This window comes from Arachis duranensis, chromosome 9 (assembly GCF_000817695.3).
Source record: "Arachis duranensis cultivar V14167 chromosome 9, aradu.V14167.gnm2.J7QH, whole genome shotgun sequence".
NCBI classification, from domain to species: domain Eukaryota; kingdom Viridiplantae; phylum Streptophyta; class Magnoliopsida; order Fabales; family Fabaceae; genus Arachis; species Arachis duranensis.
The window spans coordinates 90,498,267-90,511,854 of record NC_029780.3 but is presented as its reverse complement, the minus strand read 5'-3'; positions in this window follow the sequence as shown (position 1 = coordinate 90,511,854).

Sequence of the window (13,588 nt, the reverse complement as noted above, 5' to 3'; positions counted from 1 at the left end):
CCTTGTGCCAGTTCCGGCGTTTAACGCTGGGAATTCTGATGGTGACTTTGAATGCCGGTTTGGGCCATCAAATCTTGGGCAAAGTATGGACTATCATATATTGCTGGAAAGCCCAGGATGTCTACTTTCCAACGCCGTTGAGAGCGCGCCAATTGGGCTTCTGTAGCTCCAGAAAATCCACTTCGAGTGCAGGGAGGTCAGAATCCAACAGCATCTGCAGTCCTTTTTAGTCTCTGAATCAGATTTTTGCTCAAGTCCCTCAATTTCAGCCAGAAAATACCTGAAATCACAGAAAAACACACAAACTCATAGTAAAGTCCAGAAAAGTGATTTTTAACTAAAAACTAATAAAAATATACTAAAAACTAACTAAAATATACTAAAAACATACTAAAAACAATGCCAAAAAGCGTACAAATTATCCGCTCATCAGGAGATTTTGGAGAATAGGTTTTATGTATTTGTGTCCCTTTGGGTTTCCTTTGGGGTTTTCCTTATTTTTATCATATGTATATATTGCTATGCTCGGACCGGTTATCTTCGCAGCCGGATTCTGAGTCTTGATATTCCTGTTTTTGCCACTCCTTTGTATATATATAATCACGCGTTGGTTATCCTTGTTCGTTACGTTATCGATCGGAGTGTTGCGCTTTTGAGTTGCGATTTTTGTTTACCCCTTTTTTCTACAAAGGCTCCTAGTTATAATCAATCATTCATACTACTATACGTACTAATTTTTTTTTTATTTTAGAGGTCTTAATACCTTGCCATCTCTGAATTATGACTTAAGCATAAGACTCTGTATGGTAGGGTGTTACATTAGGTACTTTTTACGGATTTAAAGAGCTATTGAACCGTAATTTTACTCTTTTAATTGTGTCTTTTGTTTTCTTTTCAAAAACTTTTCAAAACCTTTTTCTTTTCTTTATTAATCTTGATCTTTTGTTTGAGTCTTGTGTTCTTGTTCTTGTTAAAAGTTTCGAACTTTCTTGGTCCCTTTTTCCAAAAAAACATTTCAAAAATTGTGTATTTTGTTTGAGTCTAGTTCCAATTTTTAAGTTTGGTGTCTCTTGTGTGTTCATTGTTTTCCTTAAATTTTTGAATTTGTTCTTGAGTGTTCTTCGTGGTATTCAAGTTATTCTTGTTTCTTTTCTTTGTTTGATCTTAAAAATTTTAAGTTTGGTGTTTTTTGATTGTTTTTCTCTTTCTTCATTAATTTGAAAAAAAATCTTTTCTATCTTTATTCAAATTTTCAAATTTCAATTCTTATCTTTTTAAATCTTTTCAAATCTTTTCTTTTAATTTGATTCTTTCCCATCTTATCTTTCTTTTAATTTTTAAAATCTCAAATCTTTTTAAATCTTTACTAGCATTTCAAATTTGATTTTCAAATCTTTTTAATTTAAAACTTATCTCTCTTAACTTATTTTTAAATCTTCATCTTATCTTTCTCTTTTTAAATTTTAAAACTTACTTAACTTATCTTCTTTTTAATTTAAAACTTTTTCAATTACAAATCTCCACTTTCTTTTTGACTTTTCCCTTCTTGTTTTTCGAAAACCACTTTTTAATTTTCAAATCTTCTTAGATAATTAGCTTTTAATTTCTTTCTTGTTTTTCGAATTCAATAAATTAAAAAATAAAAAACATTTTTATTCTAATTTCCATTTTCATTCCTAATCATTCAAATTATCCTACCTTCCTTCACTATGAACCCAAATGGAAATGAACAGTTCAGAAGAACTTTGGGGTCCTATACAGCCTCCACTCCTGACTTCTATGGAAGAAGTATTAGTATACCCCCATTAGAGCAAGTAATTTTGAGCTAAACCCTCAGCTCATTACTCTAGTGCAGTAAAAATGCCAATATTCTGGACTTCCACAAGAAGAGCCTACTGAGTTCCTGGAAAATTTCTTACAAATTGCTGACACAATACACAATGAGAGAGTGGATCAGTATGTCTACAGATTGTTGTTCTTTCCCTTTGCTGTAAGAGACCAAGCGTAGAGGTGGTTAGATAACCAACCCAAATCCAGCTTGAAAACATGGAAGCAGCAACTAAACAAATTTCTGAATCAATACTTTCCCCCGCAAAAGTCAACCTAGTTAAGACTGGACATCCAAGGCTTTAAATAAGATAATAATGAAACTCTTCATGATGCCTGGGGGAGGTATAGAAGAATGATAAGAAAATACCCCACTGAAATATTTTCAGAATGGGTGCAATTAGACATCTTCTATTACGGCCTCATAGACATGGCTAGGATGTCTCTAGACCACTCTGCTGGTGGTTCTATACATATGAGAAAAATAATTGAAGAGGCTCAAGAACTTATTGAGACAGTTACCACAATCCAGCATCTGTACTCGGCTGATGAGACTTCCATAAAATGAGAGGTTAAGGCAGTATCTACTGAATCTAACCCTCTAGAACAAAATGACCCATTGACTCAGCAGCTACACGCCCTTGCACAGCAGTTGCTGGAATTGCAAGAAGCGCTGCAAGAAAGTTAGACTTCCAACAGGAATATAGAAACACAGCTGAGTCAAACTAGGCAGAAATTATCTAAATAGATAAAAAAGAATGTCAAGCTATCCAACTGAGGAGTGGGAAAGCATTAAACACCCAACCTCAGAATAACAGGAGACCAGGGGAGGAAAAGTTGATAGAGGATAACCAGACTGCTATCCAATACACCTCTGAGGGCGTTGAACGCCCAGAGAGGAATGTCATTGGCATTCAACACCAAGAAGGGGGTAGCACTCCTGTTGTTAGAGGGGGAAGCACTCCTGGCGTTGAACGCCCAAAAGGAGATAGTATTCTTGGCATTGAATGCTGATAAACCCCATTTGTAGAGTTTATCTTGTATTGAATTTAAGGGATTTTATGACCTTTTACCCACATTTATTCAATGAAATAGTATGATTTTGTGATTGTCTCCTTATTTGGGCTTAAGTGTAAAAACATGCTTTCTAGGTCGTTAATTAGCTAAATTTAATTCACCTTTGATTCCACTAGATGGCCTAATTTGTTTGTTAAGTAATTTCAGTTTGAAAAGGGCTTTGGATCAAAGGAGTGAAGAGGAAAGCATGCAAAGTGGAGAAATCATGAAAAGTCAAAGAGTTGAACTCGCTCATGGACGCGCGCGCGCACCAGGCGCTTACGCGTGCATTACGAACCACCCCATGGACGTGTACGCATGCTATGCGCGTATGCGTTGGTGCTGGTTTATGATTTTTTTAATGAAAATGTGGCCAGCAAATTTAGAAGGGTTGTGGGGCCCAATTCCAACCAACTTTGGCACCAAAGATGCTATTTAAAGCCAAGGATTGAAGAGCAAAGGGGGATTCCATTCATTCACACACATTAGGATTAGTTTAGAACTACCATGCTCACAAGCCCTCTACCACCAAGCACCTTCATATGACCCTAATCCATATCCACCATACCAACCACCTTTTGAGCCATGTGACCCACATATTGAACCACCACCATTCCAACCTCAATACTTCCAAGAGCCACCTTCTCCATATTATTACCAAGATGAACCACCTCCAATGTGTGAAAACTTTCAACCCCATGATGAATTCTACCTTCCACCACAACCTTCCATGGAAGAATACTCATGTCCTTCAATCCAAGAGCCATATGATCGTTATCATGATATCCAAGCAGAACAAGAGTCAAGGGATCATCTCAAAGACGTATTGGATCAATTTCAAGCAACCATGGAGTGTGTTATGCAACAAGTGGAAAGAGTGGAAAATATTGAACCACCACAACTCTACCAAGAAGAACCACCTTCCTATTCTGAACCTTTCTCCCAAAATGATGAACCCTTCCACCTACCCCAATCTCTAATGGATGAAACCCTGGTGTTCTTGTTCAAAGACAAGAAGAGATAAAAAGGGATGTGCAAAATTTTATGGCTGCCTTGGATGCAGTAACAAATCAATTAGCCTCCCAATGCTTGAACACTCAAGGAACTCCTATGGCTACATGTGAAGAATCAAATGAAGAACATAGCATGAAGGAGAGATTGGAAGCTCCGGTGGGAAATGAGGGAAGTTGCTTTGTGTTGGAACAATTGGAGGAAGCTAGGATTATCGAAGAAAAGGAAGAAATGGTTGAAGACTTAGGAGATGCGGAACCCCCATGGGAACCTAGAGTTGAAGAAGACCCCTCCAAAAAGATTGAAGTTGATGTTGAGGAGGGATGTGCACAACCTCCAAAGCATATTCCATATGAAGAATTGGATAGGATAGAGCAAGAATTGAGTTCCCTTGGTGATGAAGATTAAGCATCAAGTCCTAGAGGTGGAGAATCCTTTGAACTTGAAGAACCGTCTCTCGGTGCATTTGAAAGTGTTGAGGAGGTAAATTTTTCTCACCCTCCATATTATGATTTGAGTAAGGGAAAAGGTTTAGATAAAATTGTTGAACAAAGGTTTGAGATTAAGAGATCTTGTGAAGAGGTGGAAGCCCCTAGAAATAGAAGAACGGGGATTGGTTATGCTTTGTCAAGATCTTTGGAAGCATCTTTGCCTAGGTTTCCATCTACTTCTTCACTTGAGTGGGTAAAATTCATTTCTATTAGCTTTATTGTCCCACTTGAGTATGGCTTGCTTGAAACAAATGGTCAACTTAGGATGTTTCGTGGTTGGCGTTGCAAATCAAGGCTCATTTTGGTTGATACTTCAAGAGTTGAATACAAAGGTGGGAATTGTGCTCAAATAGATGGGTCTAGGAGGATTGTTGGGCACTTTATAGAGAATTCAACTTGTTCACCACCCAGATGGACTAATAATGATGACCAACTTCAAGATGGGTATGAAAATAAAGTGTGAAATTCTGGATTACAAGAAGAGGATCGACAATGGGAGCCCCAAGCTTGTGAAGAACTCCATCAACACTTGGCTCAATCCATAAGAAATCTTGGGGCACAATGGAGAACTAAGCATTGGTGGGAGTTCCAAGATGAATACAAGCACAAGCCACCTTGATGAGGAGCTCCCCATAAGTCCAACTTGAGGACAATAAACAAAAGTGCTAGGTGGGAGACAACCCACCATGGTAATATCTTTTCATTTTTCCTTTTGTAAATATTGGTAGGAATTAGCTTGATTTCATATTTTTTTAGTTTAATTAGTAGTATAGCATGTTAAATAAGGTTTTAGGGTGTTTTGGTAGATGTTTGGAGGTTTGGAATGCTTGGATTGGTGCAAAAAACATAGAAAAATTTTGAAAAATAGAGCACCATTCACGCGTACACGCACTGTACGTGTACGCGTGCATCAAGCATTTTTGCCTACCCACGTGGCCGCGCACATGATGCGCACGCGTGGATTCAGAAGTTCCACCTTCTAGCCAAAACCCGAGAGTTAGGCCTGCACTGTGCGGAAATTGGGCCTAAGGCACAAACCAATTCACGCGTACGCACACCTGTCGCGTACGCCACTCTCGGAACAAGCCATCGACGCGGACGCACCTTATCCACGCACACGTCACGTCCATTACACAACCATCCGCGCGTGCGCGCGCCAGGCGAGCGTACGCGCGGATGCGCTTATTTCATACAATTCCTTTCTTCTCTTCTTTCCATTTTCGTCCTTCTCCTTTCTTCTTCCCTTCTCCTACCCCCCATCCAACACTCCCAAACACCATTGATAACCATTTATTTTAGTTAACTAATTAGTTAGTTAGTTAATTAGTTAGTTTTAGCTAGTTTTCATTTCATTTTCTCTTTTTCATTGTAAGTGTTGGATTATTATTCTTGTTTACCATTAATTGCTGTTGAGTATTAAAGAGGGATGTTATCTTAACATCATTATGTTTATAATCTTTGTTGGATTCTATGATTGAGGTTATATTTTGCTACTTGGTTTTGAGTTTTTCATGCTTACCTTTTGAAAAATACCAAGTGATGAGAATTGCCTTTGAGTTTGTGACTCTTTTGAATTGCATGTTGTAGCTAGCCACCATATGATTTGAACTCTCTCTTTGAGTGGGCAATTTCTTGATGGATGTTGAGCATTTACCTTAATGCATTGTGTTCATGATTATATGCATCCATATATGTTTGACTTGAATGCTTTCACGCTTCTTTAATGCTTGTTTTACCTTACAAGCTTACTTAAAGCATCTCAAGCACACTAGGATAAGTGAAGCACATGCTTCTTTTGTGACATAGCTCTTTATGCTAATGTGCGTTCTAAACCGCGCAATTTAGAATTCACACACTTATTTGTCATTAATATCACACTAATTCACTCACTCAATTCTAGTGATTTACCTCATTCCAACAATTATGCTTCCTTTCCTTTGTCCCTTTTTATCTTATGATGTTGTTTTCTATTTTTCATGAACAATGCACCACAAGCAATAACGGAAGCAAGACTAAGAACACGCAGCAATCCGGAGAGTCGCCGTACCCCCTTACTCATCTTTGAGTGCACCGAAGACGGTGCAAACTTTTAAGTGTGGGGAGATCGTCCGACCGGTCGGCGATTTTGGGTGACAAGTTTCTAATTCCAACACTTTTGCATTTCATTTTAGGTTTTTAGGATTTTTTCTTGCATTTTCTTATTTTTTGCATATATATACACAATAAGCTTAGTCAAAATAATGAAAATTTTTCAAGGATTTCTATCTATAGGGCACCAATTGATTTGAGTGAAAACTTTTCATAGAACTTGCTTGAATTATATATATATATTGTGGAACATGAATTTTGAGCTATGAACACAAGCAAGTGAGATTTGAGCCCAATGGTGTGGTTACATCTTATAACCACTTATTTTTCCTTCTTGTGTGCATTATTCTCTTTCTATGATTGTAATCTTTGATTTCTTTGATTCTTTATGTCCATTACTTTGTGTATTCATGCATTTATATGATTGAGGCCATCATTTCATTTAGCTCACTTACCCAAATAGCCTTACCTCTTATCATCCATTGTTAGCCAATTTGAGCTTACGATTAACCCACTTGTTCTTTAATTTAGCACATTACAAGCCTTAAAGTGAAAAACAAATAAATGTCGTTATTTGGATCTTTGATTAGCTTAGGCTAGTGTGTGTGTAACATTCAAGTGTGGAAAATCTTGGGACATTGGGGGAATAAAAGGGTAGTTTTGTATTTTTATTGGAAATATTGGGAATCGGGTACATACTCATGTGTTGATCAAATGTAAAACCTTATGCATTGATGTTCTTGTATATAGAAAAAAATGAGAAAAACAAAAGAAGAAGAAAAGAAAAGAAAAAAATAGAAAAAGAAAGAAACAAATAAAAAGAAAGAAATAAAAAGGGGACAAAAGGCCCCAAGCAAAGCTCAATAAGGGTCAATGCATAAGTGTTGTGAAATGAAAAGGAAATGCACGAGTATGTTAAAAAAAAGTAAAAAATGGGTAGTTAGGTTAGCTTTGAAATTGTATAGGATGTCATAGGTTAGGTGGGAAGTTTAAGCTTATCAAAGATTCAAATTTCAAGCCCACTTGACCAAATATGCATCCTACCATGACCCTAGCCCCATTACAACCTAAAGAAAAGACCTCATGATACTTGTATGCATGTATAAAATATATGTCAATTGTTAGAAGAAAAACAAATATTAGAAAGTATGATTAGGAGAGAGTTGAGAGAATTAACCCTAAACACTTGAGCGAAAAGTAGGGGTGGACATGGTTTGGATTTTTTTAAATCCAAACCGGATCCATTTCAGAACCAGATTTATGGTTCATGAAACCAAACCAGAACTGGATTGAAGAGAGAAACCGGTTTTAAACCGGTTTGAAAAAATAACAACCGGTTTTAGAATTTAAATCTGGTTTTTACTTATAAACCGATTTTAAATCCAGTTTTACATATAAAACCGGTTTTTTTTAATCCAAATCTAAAATCCAGTTTTTTTTTAAAAAATCCAAATCTAAAATCCAGTTTTAAATCCAGTTTTTTTAAAATCCAAATCTAAAATCCGGTTTTTTTTTTATAAAATCCATTTTTAAAACAACTTTTTAGAAATTTAATTTTCAAACCATAATTTTTTTAAAAGTAAAAATTAATACTAAAGTCATTTTAAAGTATATAGGTTCATTACAACTAGAATTTGGTTCTTTATAAATCTAATGACAATAGCTAATCTATATAATATTTAATCATTCTCAAGACATCAAAAGAATACCACCAAAAAATCTCTCTAAAACAACAATCATAAAGTATCAAAAGATACCAAGTTGCCAACAAAATCATCAAACAACCACAACCTTTGAGGAAAATATATTTGCAAATAACAAAATATACCTTTGTCATTTTAAAACAAATCTTTGAATGAAAGTATTAAACCAAATGAGAATATTAAGCATACCTAGTCATCATCAAGATTATCAATTGATGCCGCCATAGAACAAGCACCATCATTAGAGGAAAATATATCTGCCAAGGGAATCAAATTAATTATCAAGTCTATATTCAACAACTTTTAATTGGTAACTAATACCTAAATTCTAAAATAGAAAGATAATAAAAACAAAAATAAAATAAAATGAGAAGAAATATGAAACAAATTTTATACCTTGATCAACTTGTTGAAGAACTTCACCATCATCATCTAAAGCAGAGAAAATATCTTCCTTAAGCCAATCTCCTGTGCAGACTAAGGCTTCTACCATTCTAGGTGTTAAAGAACTGCGGTATGGATCGAGGACTCTTTCTCCAGTACTAAATGCAAACTCCGAAGCTACCGTAGAAACAGGTATAGCCAATACCTCACGAGCCATATTTCCAAGAATTGGAAATCGGGTTGAGTTGACCTTCCACCAGTTTAGTATATCGAACTTATGGGAGTATGGCTCACATTCTTCTTATAAATATCTATCAAGTTCAGATCTTGTATTTGTTCTGCGACCAGTTGCTTGCAGAAAAAAGCCCATGCCATGAAGATCGGTATTTATGTTGTTGGCTTGAACATCTTGCGTATCAGCTTCATTGCTTCCTCAGAACTTTGGTATTGCTGATAAAGTAACTTTATGCACTTGGACAACTTTGACTTCAATTCGCCTCCTTTTTCTTCTCCAAAGAAGTAATCCAAGAAATAATTGACATACTCAATCTTTTGCATTGGATTAAGTATGAAATAATTGACATACTCAATTTTTTGCATTGGATTAAGTACGATAGCAATCAATAACAACATATTCACCGAATCAGGATTGCCCCAATACTTCTCATACTTAACCCTCATCCTTTCTGCCATTGACATAGTACTAAAATCAACAGAATCACAAGAATGACGAATAAATCGTCCAATTGCAAATACTTCCTTCATATACATATCATTGGTAACATATAAGGTACCAGAAACACGTATAGTGGCATCACTGAACACTCGCAAAAATGGTACAATGGACTCAGCATACTCCCAGTCTGAATTAGAAGGAAAATCCTCAAGACTGATTCATCAATCTCTTTCAACCCCTCTTTTACAATTAAGTTATAATATGTGCACAATACCTCATATGAATAAATTCACCATTCAAAATAATGCTATTCCAAGAATTCAATCGCTGCTTCAGATATTTAATTGCAACATCGTTAGAGGAGGCATTATCAACTGTCACACTAAAGACCCGATTCAAATTCCAATTATTTAAACAAGATTCAATTGTTGCTCCTATAACCTCTCCTGAATGACTTGTCACTTGACAAAAATTAAGTATTTTTTTATGTAATTTCCAATCCAAATCAACAAAGTGTGCTGTCAAACTCATATAAGTAAAATTTTGAATTGAAGTCCAAGTGTCAATGGTTAGACATACTCTACCACAATTTGCCGAAAGAAAATCTTGCAACTTCATCTTCTCTTCAGCATAAAGAGCTCCAATGTCACGTGCTAATTAGTCCGTGAAGGAACTTTGAATCTTGCTTGTATGGCATGCACAAATTTTCAGAATTTCGGGCTTTCAACGAAGCGAAATGGTAGCTCTTCCCCAATAAACATTTCCACAAGTGCCTTTCGCGCCTCCTCTTGGTCAAATTTGGAAGCACTGGGTGAATTTAAAACACCACGCTCATCTATAGTCGGTGTGGTTGTTGTTTTTCTTCTTTTGTTCGAATCATTATTAGGATTTTGCTTGCATCTTCTCAAATGACCACCCAATGAGCTAGTTCCATTCCCATATTGTATTAAGCTACCACAATATTTGCATTTAGCCTTATTCTCAGTAGCATTCTCTACATCAAAATGATCCTAGACAACTGACCGATTCTTACGAACACCAGACAGTGAAAAAGATGGTTGAGTGCTAGCGGACATCCCTGCTGCTTCAATATTACTGTTTTCAGTCATCTTGCTCTGCATATAAAGCAAGGTGTACATAACTCAAAATTTGATGCCAAACATGCTAAAATTAACACAAACTAATCCAAAGAAACAATAGCCAATAAAACTTCAGCATTAACTCTACCTTATCCCTATAAAAAGTAGTCACTCAAGCATCAAAATATGTTTAGTAAACTAAATTAGACAATTATTCTTAATTCTAATCAAAACTAAAAGTGCCTGAATCAACATAAATAATCAGACCCCATATTAATTAAATACTGGTAGTAACTAATAGGGACCTATCATGAGTTTTCTCAAAAGATTAATGTCATTTCTTCATCCTTGCATATCATACCACTTTATTTACAACCAAATCAGCATCCAAAATCCATCTTCCTGCAATGGAAGCATTCTGGTCGGAAAGAGTTCCCCCTAAACTTGGCTTATTTTCATTTGATTAAAAAAATTCTCAATACATGGCAATAGGCACTAGCTTCATAAAATTAAAAGAGGAAATCAAAGAAATACAAAAAAGAAAGATCTTTAAAGAAGGATTTAAGGAGCAATACCGTCAACAGTATCTGTGCAAAGAATTCATTCTATAAAGGTTTTCCAAAAAATAGAAAAGGAGGAAATAGACATAGAATACAATGAAATTCAACCACCAATGAACAATAGAGACCACAGTGGAATTTGTCGGGAAAATCAAAGAAAAGGTGAAATGTGATGTCAAATGTGTGGTAAAATACAAAACAGCTTTAAAAAATGTTCGTGTCACTTGTATTCTCCCCATGCCATCATTCAAGATCAACTCAACATAGTATCCCCATAATTGCCCTTGGCAAGACACTAGTTGAAAATATTACATATTCTGGGCAATGGCTAAACTTTCTAGTAAAAATAGATTTGGATTTATATCTGAGTTATTATAAGTTGTGATTCACAACAGAACTACCTAGTGTTCCAACATCCCCAATGAAGTGAAATCTAACAGCATCAATATGCATGGCAAAATCGTGATAAATCAGATTCTTTACAAAATGTACACCACTATTATAGTCATACAAAGAATAAAGATAATAAAAATCCTAAAATTTCATTAAATTCATATACTTGTTTGTATATGCACACTTTGCATTCTAGAAAAGAGTTAAAAGAAGAAGAATAAGGGAGTGGGCAAGGTGGATCACACCTTCACGCTTATTATAGGCTTCTTCAGATATTGTATATTTTTTCACCAATGAAGTATCTTCCAGCCAGCCACCAGATGTAACAAATGATGGATCAAGATCTACAACATGTAAACAAAACCTGCCAAAGAAGAACACAAAAATTCATCATTTGAAGTGTTCTTACTATCCCTCTTATGCAGCATTGTTCAAATTCATCATTCATCCCTGCAAATTAATCATGATATTGAGCCCACAACCATATGAAACCTTACCCCTATCCTTACTTATAAACAACTTTAACATCATTATATGGCAATATTCTAAAATTTCCATGTCCTCTAAGACCAAGAGTCCTCATGTAATTGCAATGGTGCCTTAACTCTACCTCTTTCAACAAATAAATTGGCACAACTAGCATGAAAGAATTGATTAATCATCATAATATAAACCTAACTTCCTTTCTCTTATGGCAGACCAAAGCACATGCATATTTTAGTGACCAAACATTATATGACGCTCTCAGGCAAAAAATATATCCGATGAAATTGGGTCTATCACTGCTTATTACAATATTACTATTCTATACATAATGCATGCTCCCTGGTCCAAATTTGATAAAGTAATCTACTCACCATTAAGAAATCATCTTGAAATTTCCCAGATTCAATAGCAGGCAATCTTCTCAGGAGACTTGACACTTGTCTTAACAGTGAATTTTCACAAGGAACATCACCTGCATTTTAAACAAAGGTTGAAACAATAGTTACTACTGAAAGTTTCAACAAATGTGGACCACGTATGATAATATTGTTCAAGCCAGAAACAGAAATACTTCCCATGGAAACACTATGCACCTATTAACTTGAATGTGGCTTAGCAAACTAGTTGAGTGTTGAATTCGCTTAAAATATGTGATAAATAAAAACTTCAAAATTAGATTTTTCTTAGCAGAGATTAAGCTACATAAATGGCAGAATGCAGATAGACCAATAGAAAATCCTACTAGTAAATAAATAACCCCTTTTTTTAAAAAAATGATTACTTTATGAATTGATGACTTTGATCCTAAATCTTATCAGTTCATCAAGGATTCAACTACTACCTAGTTTAATTAGATATTTTTCAACAAAAAGTGAACCATAGTGAAGAAGAAACTTACAGCAGGATCCATTGAAATGGAGAGTTCAAATGTTCAATACTGAGAGATTTTAAAATCTGCACATTCAATCCATTGAAGTGAAGAAGTCAGTATACTCATGAAGGAACAAAACAAAATAAATCAACAAAATAGAAAAAACCCAGAGAAAACTTAGAACTCAGAACAAGGGCAAGGAGGAGGCTTACCTCGATGAACATGAGCTCCAGTGAGCCACCAACGAAAGAAGAAGAGAACCAAAAAAGAGAGAAGACAGAGTCGCGAATGGGAGGTGATGACAAGTCATCATATACCCATTTCTCAAGCTAATTTCACTTGTTTCACTAGTTTTTATGCACTTTCTTACACCATAAGTAAGCAATTTAGAGTGGAATTCCATGTTTTATTTGAATCAAACAACCACTATTTAATTAATGCTAAATCATGAGGTTTAAGCTAAATTTAATTGAATTTTAATTGATTTATAAACCTTGTGAATTTATTGATACTTTGATTGGTTGTTTTGATTAATTGTAGGTGAAGAAAAGAAGAAAAGAATGAAGCGTGGCTTAAGAAAGCGTGGCCCAAGGAAGAAAAGAGTGTAGCGCATGGAAGGGAGAAAGCCACACTGCCCTCCACAAGAGCACACTGCCCTCCAAAGGAGCACAACAATGAACCAAGCATTCAAGGCTTCACTGCCCTGCCCTCCTTGAGGGCGGAGCACAATTCTAGGCCAAGAAACAAGGGAAGGAAAAATTCTACCCTGCCCTCCTCAACAGCAATTTCGGGCTCCTCATGAAAAAATTCAAGGAAATTGTTCTCCAAGTGCCACCCATGGGTTTCGAACCCAAGCACATGAAGGAAGGGAGTGGCGCAACAATAAAGGAAAATGAGCCACACTTGGCTAAAAGGTTACCACCAAGTTTCGAACACAAGATCTTTAGGAAGCCAAGCCTTAAG